We start from the raw sequence: 12,611 nt of genomic DNA, 5'->3' as shown, positions 1-12,611 counted from the left end.
GTGTTCCATGGGTTTTTTTTTTTTTCTGGGGTGATGTTTTCTGGGTTTTCAGAGGTTGATAGGGGAGAGTGAGAGCGACTACCTTTTCACTCCGCCATCTTGGCTACAGGAAGCAGAACTTCTACCTGTGCTTTTTTACAGGGGCAATAATAAATTTGAGAGTTGTGTTTAAATAAAAGCTTGGCACAATGTGTTGCCTTTGCACATTAAACTGTGCTGAAATTTTGTTTGGAGAAAAGAAAATGTGAATAAACTGTAATTTGTAAGGGAGGCATTAAAAAAAGAAAACTATTGTAGACTTCCAATTGATGATGGAGAATGCATTAAATAACAGCAACATGATCCTTAGATATTTAGAAGGGTTTGGTGTCTCACTGATGTGGGTTCTCCACAAACCGAAAGATTTCCTTCTTACTCTTTTTATGCCTTCTCCTGCTGTGCAATTCCCCTGCTGTCTTCTGTAAATCTACCATAAAAGATCCACTCACTCAAAGATCTTCTGGTTCATTTAATATCTCAGAGGTATTAATTGCAGCATCTGGTGATTCAGCTGCTGTTTTCCGTTCTTACTTCATTCTTGGCACACTTCCTTTTCTGGTGATACATAATTTGGATGTCTATTTGCTACTTCTCACCTATAAGTCACTATCAGTAACATGCCAAGGGCTACTTACCCCATCATACATATTTCTATTGCTTTTTGTGCTTTTTTTTTCCTTCCCATGATCAGGATAATGCAAGATTTATGTCCACATAGTATAATTGGAAGAACATAGGTGTGAAAAATATAGACTTTTGTGACAATAAACAACCTGGGATTATTTAAAAGACCATGCATTTTTCCAAAAGCAATCTAGACCAATAATCATTTAGTCTATTTTGAACTCTAATTCATTATCCAATAGTCTTTGCCCATCATATAAGTGTGTGTGTGTGTAGATACACATATATACATGCATACATATATGTTTTCATATATATAAGTGTACATTATTTGTTAATGTACAAATATTTTATATATCATCCAATGACCTCCAAAGTCCCTTCTAATTCTACATCTTCCTATATCTAGCAATATATATAATATATATATATGCAATATCAGTATACATATATGTACATATGTATTTTATATATCCTACATGTGCATTCACATATGTATGCACATATACACATGATAACAACAAAGAACTCTGAGAATACATATAAGCACATATTTTGAGTTGTCATAAAATGAAAATTTTATTATTGGGCATTTTTCCGATGTGACATCTTTCTACAACCTGTTAGGTCTTTGAATCTAATTGGTTTTTTACTTTTAGCAACTGAAATTACTATTGCTCTTTGACCCATTCCTGTTTGAATCTTGGGATGCTGGAGTGGAAAGATGGAACAGCTGTGCTCTGGAAGTTGTATCAGAATACAGCTGCCTGTAATTTTCTAGGCCCATTTAGGAAATAGCAGGAAGGACCCTTGAGATGATCTTATGCAAGGTAGGAGAAACTGGCACCAGAAAATGTTGCAGCAGTTCTGGGAGAGATAGTACTGAAAAATAGAGTAGAAAATCAGAAATTTTTAACACAGGCAGAACATATTGAATATAATTGGAGTTAAAGCAAAAGAGTAAGATGATCATTGAGAGAAGGAATGTGCTTAGTGGCATGAATTCCTGGAAGAATCATGCAAGAAAATCAGTTAAGTTTAAGGCTGGAATTTGTACCCCTGGTACGTGTGGTAGGACAGACATGTCATAGTTTTTGTGTTGGGGCAAGGCTGTTTCCTAATACCCCATTCCATCCATTCATTGATACCAGTATTTGCTGAATCAAGAATAAATGAGAAGTTTACTATCTGTAGTGTTCAGCACAGCTGAATGTCAATTTTTAAAAAAAGTCCTTATAATCTGCATAAGGGAAAGGCAACTGGCCAGTAAAGAAGAAATCCCCCAAAGGTTAAGGCTTGCATTGCAGTATATGCTATGTTTCAAAACAATTCTCATTTCAATGAACAATTCTATTTTCCACAACAATTTTGATTTCTAACAGAACACTCCAATTTGTGGAGAGCCATGTTATGGTTGTGATTCAATTTTCATCTACACTGTTAGTTGTCATTAATTTTATGTCTACATGAAAGACATAAAATCTGTGCAAAGTAGTATAGGAGAAATAATAAGAAGACCTGATATTTATGTAATGCTTTACATATTGCAAGGCATTTTTTTTCCTTCCTCAGAATAAGATTTTCATGTATGTAGTATAGAAAAGCCCACTTTTAAGAGAGAAGGAAAAGGTACAGGGGGTAAGTGACTTGTTAATGGTCACATGACTAATAAACAGAATCAAATTCCTGTCCTTTAAATCAAAGCCCAGTGCTTTTTCTGCTAAGAGTCAGGAGTGCAAACTCTATCTCTAACATTCACTGATCCTTTGGGGAAATTACTTAACTCATTGTGCCTTGATTTCATCTGTGCAAAAGAAGCAGTGGACTAAGCAATCCATCCTTCCATCTATAAAAGGTCCTGGTTCTCTTGAGTTATGTAAATAGACAACAGCATATAAAAGGGGCTAAAAAAAAAAAGACAGCTAAACCCAGAAGAAAATTTTAGCAGAGACCATTAACTCATATATTTGAATGTAGAATCTTGCCCTTCAGAGAGTATCAGGAGAAGCAACTGATTGGTTCTAACCATAGATCTCTCTCTCCTATAGCTAACACATGGCTATTAAGGATATGTTAGAGAAAAGCCTGAGGAAAATCATTAATTTGGGGGGGATTTTGTTCTAATCATTGGATTGATAAGATAAAGCAAATGCCAAATGAATCATGAGAGAAAGCAGAAGGGGAATCTGAAGATGCAATGTGGCATTACTCCTTCTAACCTGTGGTTACAATAAAATGGCAAATTAAATATGAGTTAATAAAATACTATCATAATTAAGGCAAACCCTATATTTGGGCACATGAGTGACGGTATCATACGTAAAACAAGTAAGGCAATTATTCTACTCTACTTAGTACTGATTAATCCTCAACTGACAATGAAGGGAGTTCAGCAGAGATCAACTAAAATGTTTCAAGGTTTGGAAAACAAGGTCCTAGATTTATTTTTTAAAAGTTTTAGTTATGAAAAAATAGAGATATTAGAGAGAAAACACATGAATGTGAAAAATGGGGATCAAGAAGTTTGAGAAAAAGATATCTAACTAAAATCCATGCTAAGAAAAGTCTACCCCAAACTGCTGGTTGTAGCTTCACATTTATGTGATGTTTTATGATTACAAAGTGTTTTCACATCTTTGAGCTCATTTTTTTGTCACAACAACCATTTGAGTGATGTAATGTAAATATCATTACCTCTATTTTGTAGGTAGGAAATTGAAACTCAAAAGGTTCACTGCTTGTCATGAGAAAACAGATTCTGTGAGGCACAGCCTGGCTCCAAAACCAAGTTGCTATTGCTCCTTCCGCACTGCACTGGGCTGGCTTGCATCATTGGAATTAGGGGCTAAAAATGAGGCAGATCCATCACCTCTTCACATGAGAGTTCTTAAATATCCCATTAACTTTTAGTAGTCTGACCTAAGAGTATTGCATCTCATACACACTGACCCACTTACTCCTATATCCAGCTGAACTGTGACATACAAACAACTCCATTTCTTTACACTTTCATTTCTAAGCAGTGGGCAAAATCAAACAAAATTGATTACCCTCAGCCTTTGTATCTGCAAAGATGAAAGACAGAAAAACCAAGATCTTGTTAAAAAACACTGAAAGTATGAAGACCCTCATATAAAAATTAATGTAAAGGCAGGTGAACTAATCTTGAAAAATACCAGCAGTCCATACATGGGGCTGATGATGGTTTGCCCACATTTAGCACTACGCTAGTACTTAGTGGTTTGACTCAATACTGAATTAAGCTTGGGTGTTACAAGTCAATTAAGAATGAGTCTAGGATGTCTAGGCAAGGGCTTGGTCACTTTGGTCCAGAGATGAGCCTACTGGGAAAACTTAATATTCTGAAATGGGTTCTAAGCATTTGGTTTATCCTAGCATCCCTGCCTTGTCCTTTCCCTTTGTCATGGACCCCATATTCCCAGCTTTCCCGAGAATAAAACTTCCCAGGACTCCTACTTACTCAGACTAATTGAGGGGCTCAGGATGAGTTATACTATGTAATCCTTGCTTTTCCTATTAGGAAAATATGGCTAAAGTAAACCCCCCCAAAAAAAAACAGTTTCAAGATACAGATTGAAAGTTGAAGGACAAAGAGCTGTATTGCTACAAAATAGTTTTGACCAAGCTGAATAAATACATTTTGTACTAATGGGATTGAAGATATAAGTGTGGAAATCATTCTTCCTTATTCCTAACATCTCTATTTCTGTGCATATAATATTTGTTCAGGCACCCAAGACTCAAAACCCTCTTAGTTATCTTTGTTAACTCTTCCCTCTCCCCCACCTCCAACACAATTAGTTGCTAAGACCTGTCACTTTCACTCTTGAAATACATTTTCAATCTCTCCCCTCATTTTTACTCTCTCTTTAGTGTAGACTTTTTAATGTTGGCTCGTTAATTTGCTTTGACAACTATAATAACATCCTTACCTCCTTTTCTTCTCTCTCCTCTCATCCATTCCTTAGTCCTACTAATTATAGAGAAATTTCCAATTCCTTTAGCTGAAAGTGCTCTTTCTCTTCTAATTCTTTTTCTAGAGTAGTTGGTCTAGATATTTCCTTTGCCCCTGCCACATTCTACACTGTATGATTTTTAATCTCTGTAAATGCCATATATGAGGAATGCAATTTCCCTAATGCAAAATAATCTATCATTTTCTTAAATAGTTATATTCTTAGTGTGTTGAACATTGCCCTACTAGTTCATAGTAGTAAATGTTTGATAAATATGTGTTGAATGAATATTTGAATGTTCCTAATAATCTATATGACCATGTTAGTCATCAGGGTAATAATCATCAGTGGATTCCTGTTGCTTAGAAAATCAAATGCAACACCTCATTTCTGCTTGTTATTTCCAATTTCTTTGACTTCTGTGGTCTATTCTGGTTCTCCTATAGAGGCAAGATGGAGTAATGCATGCTGCATGTGGGATGAGGAATGCCTGGGTTCAAATAATACCTCTGTCACTTTCTAGCTATATGACCCAGAGCAAGTCAGTTGACCTCACTGCATTTAATCTCATTGCCTATGAAATGAGATTGTTGGACTTGATGGTCTCTAAGATCCTTTCCAGCTTTAAATCTATGTTCCTATGTTCCCCCAACTAGGCTGAAGTCATATTCCTGCACCATATGAACAGAAATATTCAGTGATTGATGAATGCATTTGTTTACATTTAATACTCTTATACACACATGAATTTACTAATCTTGTTGTTTAATCTTGCCTAGCTTACTTCTAATTGGCATATTCATAGAGATTGTTCTTTTCTTGATTTAGTTCATCAAAAAAAACCACATCTGAGTATACATTGAGAAAAATGAGTCAGTAAATGCTCATATCTAATCCCAACTCCCATCATTACCTCAAAACCACAAGAAAATTGCCAAATAAAATAATATGAACATACATAAGCAATTCAAATTTACTACTACCCAATTTTAATTCTTTATGAGAACTTAATTGTCATAATGAGAACAAAAGAATTTTATTCAGAACTTGTCTTACTTGCCAAGCAGGAGATATGACAACCTACAATTATAGTATATAGATATTTATAAAATCTTACAGAGAAGGATGACAGAAGATCATGAACAGTATTGTCTCATTAAACCTAAAAGCAGCAGAGGGTAAAATTGATTTAAGGAAAGCTTGGCAAAGAACTAAGCTGAGAATATCATATTGAGGGTATTTAAGAATAAAACTGAAAGGACAACAAAATATAAAAGATGGAAAAGACTTGTGAAAATTTTGATAACTAGCTTATACAACACCCAGATTCCCAAATCTCAGTTCTGAATAAACTTACAGAAGAGGTAGAAATGGTTCTTAGGAGAAACAAGACCAGCAAAGCAGATGGATTACATCTACTGTGTTCTGAGCTGGTTATCCTACAGATGTCATTACCCACAAATTTACCTACTCCATATCCATTAATTTTGAAATCTCTTTATTGGATCATAATCCATTGGCTTTCCACTTCTCCCCATTCCTTCTTTTACTAAATCTTATTCTTAGTCATACTAAGTGAACTAAGTGATGTCAACTACCTCAGTGCTCTCCTAGGTCATCCTCATTGCTATATTTTGATATATCTATGTTTATATCTTTTCATCTATATTTATCTATCAATATCTATCTATATCTCTCTATCAATATACATACATATATAACTATCTATACATACATATAAACACACATATGTATATGTGTATGTGTATTGTGTGATACATAAATATATATGCTAAATATAATGTAAAAAGCAATAATTTGGTTTCTTTAATTATTTCAATTTATTTTTCTTGGATTATTGATATAATTAGCATATGCAGAAATTCATTAAATAATAATGATTACAATGGACATCCTTAACTTTACCCTTGGTCAAATTGGAAAGCCTTATAGTATTTCTCAATCATCACAACCGCTGATTCTTGGTTTTACATAGATATTATCTATCATGTTAAGGAAAAGTACATTTATTCCTATAGAAGTTAAACTACCAGAGTTAATTTATAAACTTAGAAAATTTTAAAAAAATTTCTGAAGGAATAAAAATTTGAGAATCTTATGGGAAGAATTTTTTTTAAAAAATGGAAAACAAGGACACCTCACAACAAGAACTCAAAACTATATTATAAACCAATAATCATAAAAAAAACCTATTTAGTACTGTCTAAAATGTGGCAAAATAAATCAGTGGTTTAGATTAGGTATGTGAGATCTAGAATCAAATGACCATAATCAAAAGAAGAACTGGACAAACCCCAAAATCTTAATTATTCAATTAAGGACCCACTATTTATTGAAATTACTAGGATTCTAGAAGTATTCCAAACAAAATTAGATTGGGACTAAAATCTCATATCATATATGGCAATAAACTCCAAATGCAGGACAGGGGCACTAACACAAAGTTCATGGATCTATGAAGTGATCTAATAATTCTGGAAAGCAATTTGGGTCCATACCCTCCAAATCTCTAAACTGTATATACCTTTTGTCTAAGTAATATCACTACCAGACATTTTCCCCAGATGGAACAAAAAGTGAATGGTCTATTATGTAATACATAGACACTCTGTATATGCATGCACACACACACATATGTGAGCAGGTGTGTGTATATGTATAATATGTAATGTGTGTGTACTCACAAAAAACTTTTTTGTTGTTGTTATAACAAAGAACTGGAAATAAGGAGCTATCCATAAATTGTGGAATCATAGAATAAATCATGTTAAATGCAGGTAATGTGATATAATTGTGCCATGTGAAATTATAAGAGGGAATGGATTCAGAGAAAACTTAAAAGATTCATATGACCTGATGAAAAATGAATGAACAAAGCCAGTAAATCAATTAAAATGATGACTATAAAAATGTTAGATAAATAACTTTGAAAGACACATTCTTTGGTCAATGGGTTGAGAATAGTGGCTATAGAAGACTGGCAATACTGTAGGTACAGAATATGCCATACATTTTTAAACCTGGTCATTGTCTGTATTTCTTTGTTTGTTTGGAGGAGGGAAGGCAAAGTAAAGAGAGTATTAATTCAGAGGGAGAAGGAAATAGTGATAGTACTTCCAAAAAAAGTAAAAAAAAAAAGAAGACCATCAATAAAACATTTTATTAAATGCACGGAAACAGTGAGTACTCAGAGAGAGAAACAGACTAAAGAAGACATTTTGGCAACTAACATGTTGAATTTATTATATACTTAAAAAATACCTGTAAGGATTAGAGATTTAGATTTCCACCTGGCATCCTCATTTTCTCTTCTACATTTATGGAAATGCTTATATTTATAGATGTTTCTCAAGTTCATAGCATTTTTTTTAGAAAAAAAACCTTAATGCTTTAAAAAAAAATTATGTATTTATCTCTGCCCACACTCCACTTTGTAACAAAAATAGATAAGCAAGTGTAACTGGCATACTGTTGACACACTATTCCACGACCAAAAAACACCATCAACCTTCTGAGAGAAAAAAAAAAAACATATTTCATCAATCTTCTGATTAATATTAATTATTTACCTTAACCTGAATTTTTAAAGTATTTTTCTTTCTATGAAACATGTCTCTTGATTCTGCTTTCTTCACTGTACATAAGTTCATACAAATCTTCCCTTTTTCTCTGAGTAACTCAAATTTCTTCTTTCTTCCACAAAAAGGACCATTAGTAACATGGGCTCCTTCACTTCAATCCCACTTTGACCTCATTTTGTTATATGCCTTGTAGAAGACAGACAAATGGGTCAAAGAGTTCAAATACTTTAGTGACTTTTTTAGAAAAGTTCCATATTGTTGTAATGGTTGTACCAGTGCAAAGCTCTACCATGGTACCTATTAAAAGCTTCCATCTTAAACCACATTGTTGGTTTGTTTGTTTTTTTCACATTTGCCAGTTTAATGTGAGGTGAAATCAATATTGTTAAGTGTTCATTTCTCTCAGTGATGTTCTGTAATATTTTATTTGTTAATTGCATTTCTTAATTCTGAAGGTTATTTGTTGATATCTTTTGAATACTTAGCTAGGGAATGGTTCTTAGTCTCATATTTTGTATCAATTTCCTGTAATAGATTTTATTCTGTTATTTGATTAAATTCTTTTTCCCAATTTAATTTCTCTTGGTTTTGTTTGTACACGTTTTAATTTTATCCTTCTATTCTTTGGTTTAGAATTCTCCTACTTATAACTGTGAAAGGCACCTCCTTTCATTCTACTGATCTCACCCCACTGTATGGGTGATACATATATACATATATACATATATATATACACACACACAGACACACACACATACATATGTATGTATGTACATGTGTATGTATGTATATATATTATAGAAATTATATGATGTATAATTATATAAAAATTATGTTTATATATAATTATACATAAAAATATATAAATGTGAATAAATATTATGAATATTATATATGCATATATATGTATATGCATATGTACATATATATATGTGTGTGTGTGTGTGTGTGTGTGTGTGTATATATATATATATGTATGTATGTATGTATTTAAACAGTAGATTGAGAATCCATTCAGAACTTATTGTGGAAATAAGTGCTAATCAAAACATTTTCTGCCAATCATATGATCAGTTTTCCTGGTAGTTTTTCTCAAATAAGGAGATTCATAGTTTTAACAGCAGGTACTGAATGGATGACTATCATCAATTTTACTACAAACAACAAAGTTACAACCAGTGATGTTAAGAGATACGTAAGGAGGAACTGAAGCAATTCATTCTGCAATCAAGAAAAGAAATATAAGGCAGCAATGGGCCTATATCATAAGATCTGGAAAGAAAGGTTCATTCTGGTTTTGGAAGTTTGGACTTAATGAAATGGTTTCAGAAAAAATTATAACACTTGATGTCCAGTTTCACGTAAAATTCTTTCCACATAAAGACTCCTGTTCTCAATATAGGGCTGGTGCAACCACATAAACAAGTAACTTGAAATAAGATCCTGGTTTGTATCATGGGCAAGTTCTTCAAAATTGATGTATTTGGGGATTATTTCCTTCTTGTATATTTCTGAAAGTTTATGGGAAACTTCAGAGAAGTAGGTAGTGGGCCCTATATGAAAAAGGGGTGTTTGATAATTTTCATTTTCATAATGGTAATTTTCTAGGTTAGAAATTCCTTTAGTGATTGATGTCAACTTTTCCATTTTCACCTGTATCTTAGCCAAGTTTTCCAAGGTGTCATGAAGTTCCTTGCACAACATCTAAAGTTTTTCATTATATTTTGGATGCACCTTTTGAGAATGAAAGCCAGAAGCAATGCTGTTGCATTTTAGTTTTATCTTGTCTTCAGTAAGTGCACTGATTTTTCTGTTTCGCATTTTGTTTGCAACAGAAAATCCTATATTGTTGAGAATATCCCACTTCAATTATAAATTATGCCAATCTGTAGCATTGTTCTTAATTTTTCTTGAGCTGATGATAGATAAGACATTTCTTTTGGGAGTAACCATGCCAGAGTTCTTCAGCTTAGCTTACAACAACCTAGTAAGGCTCTGACAGGTGATGTTACTTGCCTATGATGGCAAGCCTAGTGACTGGTGGAGCTCCGTGCCCATGAGACAACAAGGTGACACAACAGCTAGACCACTTTGGTACTTAAACCATTAAGAAGCCCGTCTTTGACTTTAGTGCCCAAGATCTAGCCCAGCATGGGCCAGAGGAAGTTCCACATTCATAGTATGTTTAAACAGTGATAGAGGATCAAACATGAGTGAAGTAAGCTTCAGAATACTCTACCCTGGTCAGGCCATGTATGGAGTACTAAATTGACTTCGGTTGAAAAACTTATATATATCCTATACAAGGCAACAAGCACAATGCTTAAGGAACATGAGACTATGCCTAAAAGAGGATCTGTCAAAAGAATTGAGGTTCCTTAGTCTGATAGAAAAAACACAGGGGAGCAATATGGTTTTCTTCATGTATTTGAAGAATTAACATTTAGAAGAGGAAAAAATTAGAGGAAATAAATTGAAAAGAGGCAAATTAAGGCTTTATATAAGGAAAGTGTTCTTAACATTTTAAACTATCCAAAATTTAGTGGAGCTGCATCAAGAAGTAGTAGATTACTCTCACTAGAAATTTTTAATCAAAGACTTGACTTGTCAGCTGTATTGTAGCAGAGAATCTCAATATGACGTAGGTTATAGTAGATGGCCTATGAAATCCCTTCCATCTCTTAGATTTCATGATTTTATTCTACATTTTCATAGGCTTTAAAAAATCAGTAAATTCTAGTGCAATGTCAGTATCTCAATCATTCCACCCCACTCAGCTCTAGTACCACTATGAAGCGAGAATATATCTCAACTCAATCAATCAGAGGTATGAACCAGATGTGAACAAGGCCTGGCAATATTTAAAATTTTAATGAGGCTCAAAAAGAAAATCTATTCAAATAGGTTGAGAGATGTGGAGTGTGTATAAAAACTTCTTCGCCGAATTGAAACTAATGATTTGAATAAATGGTAGTGAAGGTGGAAGCTATCTAGCTAAGCCCTTGAGAGGTTATCAGTTGGGGGAAAGGTAGTAAAGGAGAGAATCTTGGCTTGGTTTTAGCCTTAGTCTCTTTCATTACCACCCCTACTCTCTTGCCTTAATGAAGACCTTATGAATTCCAGAGAACTAGAGGATTTGGACTTTTCATTAGTGTGCTTGAAGCACTATCTGGAATAGAATGGCTAGTGGCAGTGCATGCATATTTAGGATAAACTGGGCATGTTGAGAAGCAACAGATTCAGGACTCTACAAAGAACACATCAAAAGGAAAACAAAACAAAACAAATAAACAAAAAAAGCCATACTTAATGGGGAATATCTTGAAAACTCTAGTCAAAGGTCCCTTAGAATCTGTGAGTAATCTCTGTATCTTATCTGCTTTCTAAGATTGTATCCACTTTCCTCTAGATTTAGTTTGTATTTGTGGGATAGTGTGTCACAGTCATTTTGAGGGATGTTTTGTACCAATTCTATCATTATAGTAAATACTTATTTCTAAAAGTAAATTAAGTGTGGCTGAGTAGTTTACATAAACTCACAATCACAGGAGTAAGAACATCAGAAGGGAGTTCTGATCTATAGCATTGGAAAACCATTCTATAGTCCTTGGCTGCCCCTAGAATGCTGAAGAGAGACACTGCAGCTGTCCTCTGGGTACCTAACCTTCCAATGAAAGCAGAGTTTGAGATTCTATGAGTTACAATAGAAAAATTGGTATTATGTTAGTTAGTTGTGTAAAAATGAGAAAGTAGGCATGTTTCAATAGTTGGTGATATCTTCTCTGTAATCTTGTTTTTTAGTCATAAACAACATTGATCTTTTTGTTTTTCCAGGCTTTTTGAAAAAAAAATATTTTGATTCATTTTGTTAAATGTTTTCCAGTTGCATTTTAAAAAATAACATTCATTTAAAAAATGAGTTTCAAATTATCACCCTCCTGTCCCTCTCCAATCCCTGAGAAAGAAAGCAATATGATATCCAGTATACATGTGAAGTCATGGAAAACATATTTCCATATTAGCCATGTTGAAAAAGAAAACACACAAACTCCAAGAAAAATAAGGTTAAAAAATGTATTTTAACTTTCATTCATAGTTCATCAATTATCTCTCTGGAGACAGATAAAATTTTTCATCCTGGGTCCCTTGGAATGGTCTTGGATTATTGTCTTGGTCATAGTACCTAAGTCTTTTGCAGTTTATCATCATTACAGTATTGCTATTATTGTGTATGATGTTCTCCTGGCTCTGCTCACTTCATTTTGTATTACTTCATGTAAGACTGCCTAGGTTTTTCTGAAACCATCCTGTTCATCATTTCTTGTAGCACAATAATATTTCATTATAATTACATATAAAACTTGTTCAG

General features: G+C 33.6%; 1 pseudogene; it reads right to left on the bottom strand.

Annotated features, from left to right (window-relative positions):
* Positions 1-9,577: 9,577 nt before the first annotated feature.
* On the bottom strand, positions 9,578-11,839 carry LOC110221962 (cyclin-dependent kinase 2-interacting protein pseudogene; annotated as a pseudogene).
* Positions 11,840-12,611: the final 772 nt, after the last annotated feature.

The sequence above is a fragment of the Phascolarctos cinereus genome, unplaced genomic scaffold (assembly GCF_003287225.1).
Source record: "Phascolarctos cinereus isolate Bilbo 61053 unplaced genomic scaffold, phaCin_HiC Scaffold_4;HRSCAF=312, whole genome shotgun sequence".
In the NCBI taxonomy this organism is placed as follows: domain Eukaryota; kingdom Metazoa; phylum Chordata; class Mammalia; order Diprotodontia; family Phascolarctidae; genus Phascolarctos; species Phascolarctos cinereus.
Note: the sequence above shows the minus strand (reverse complement) of the source record. Positions and strands in the feature narration are given on the sequence as shown.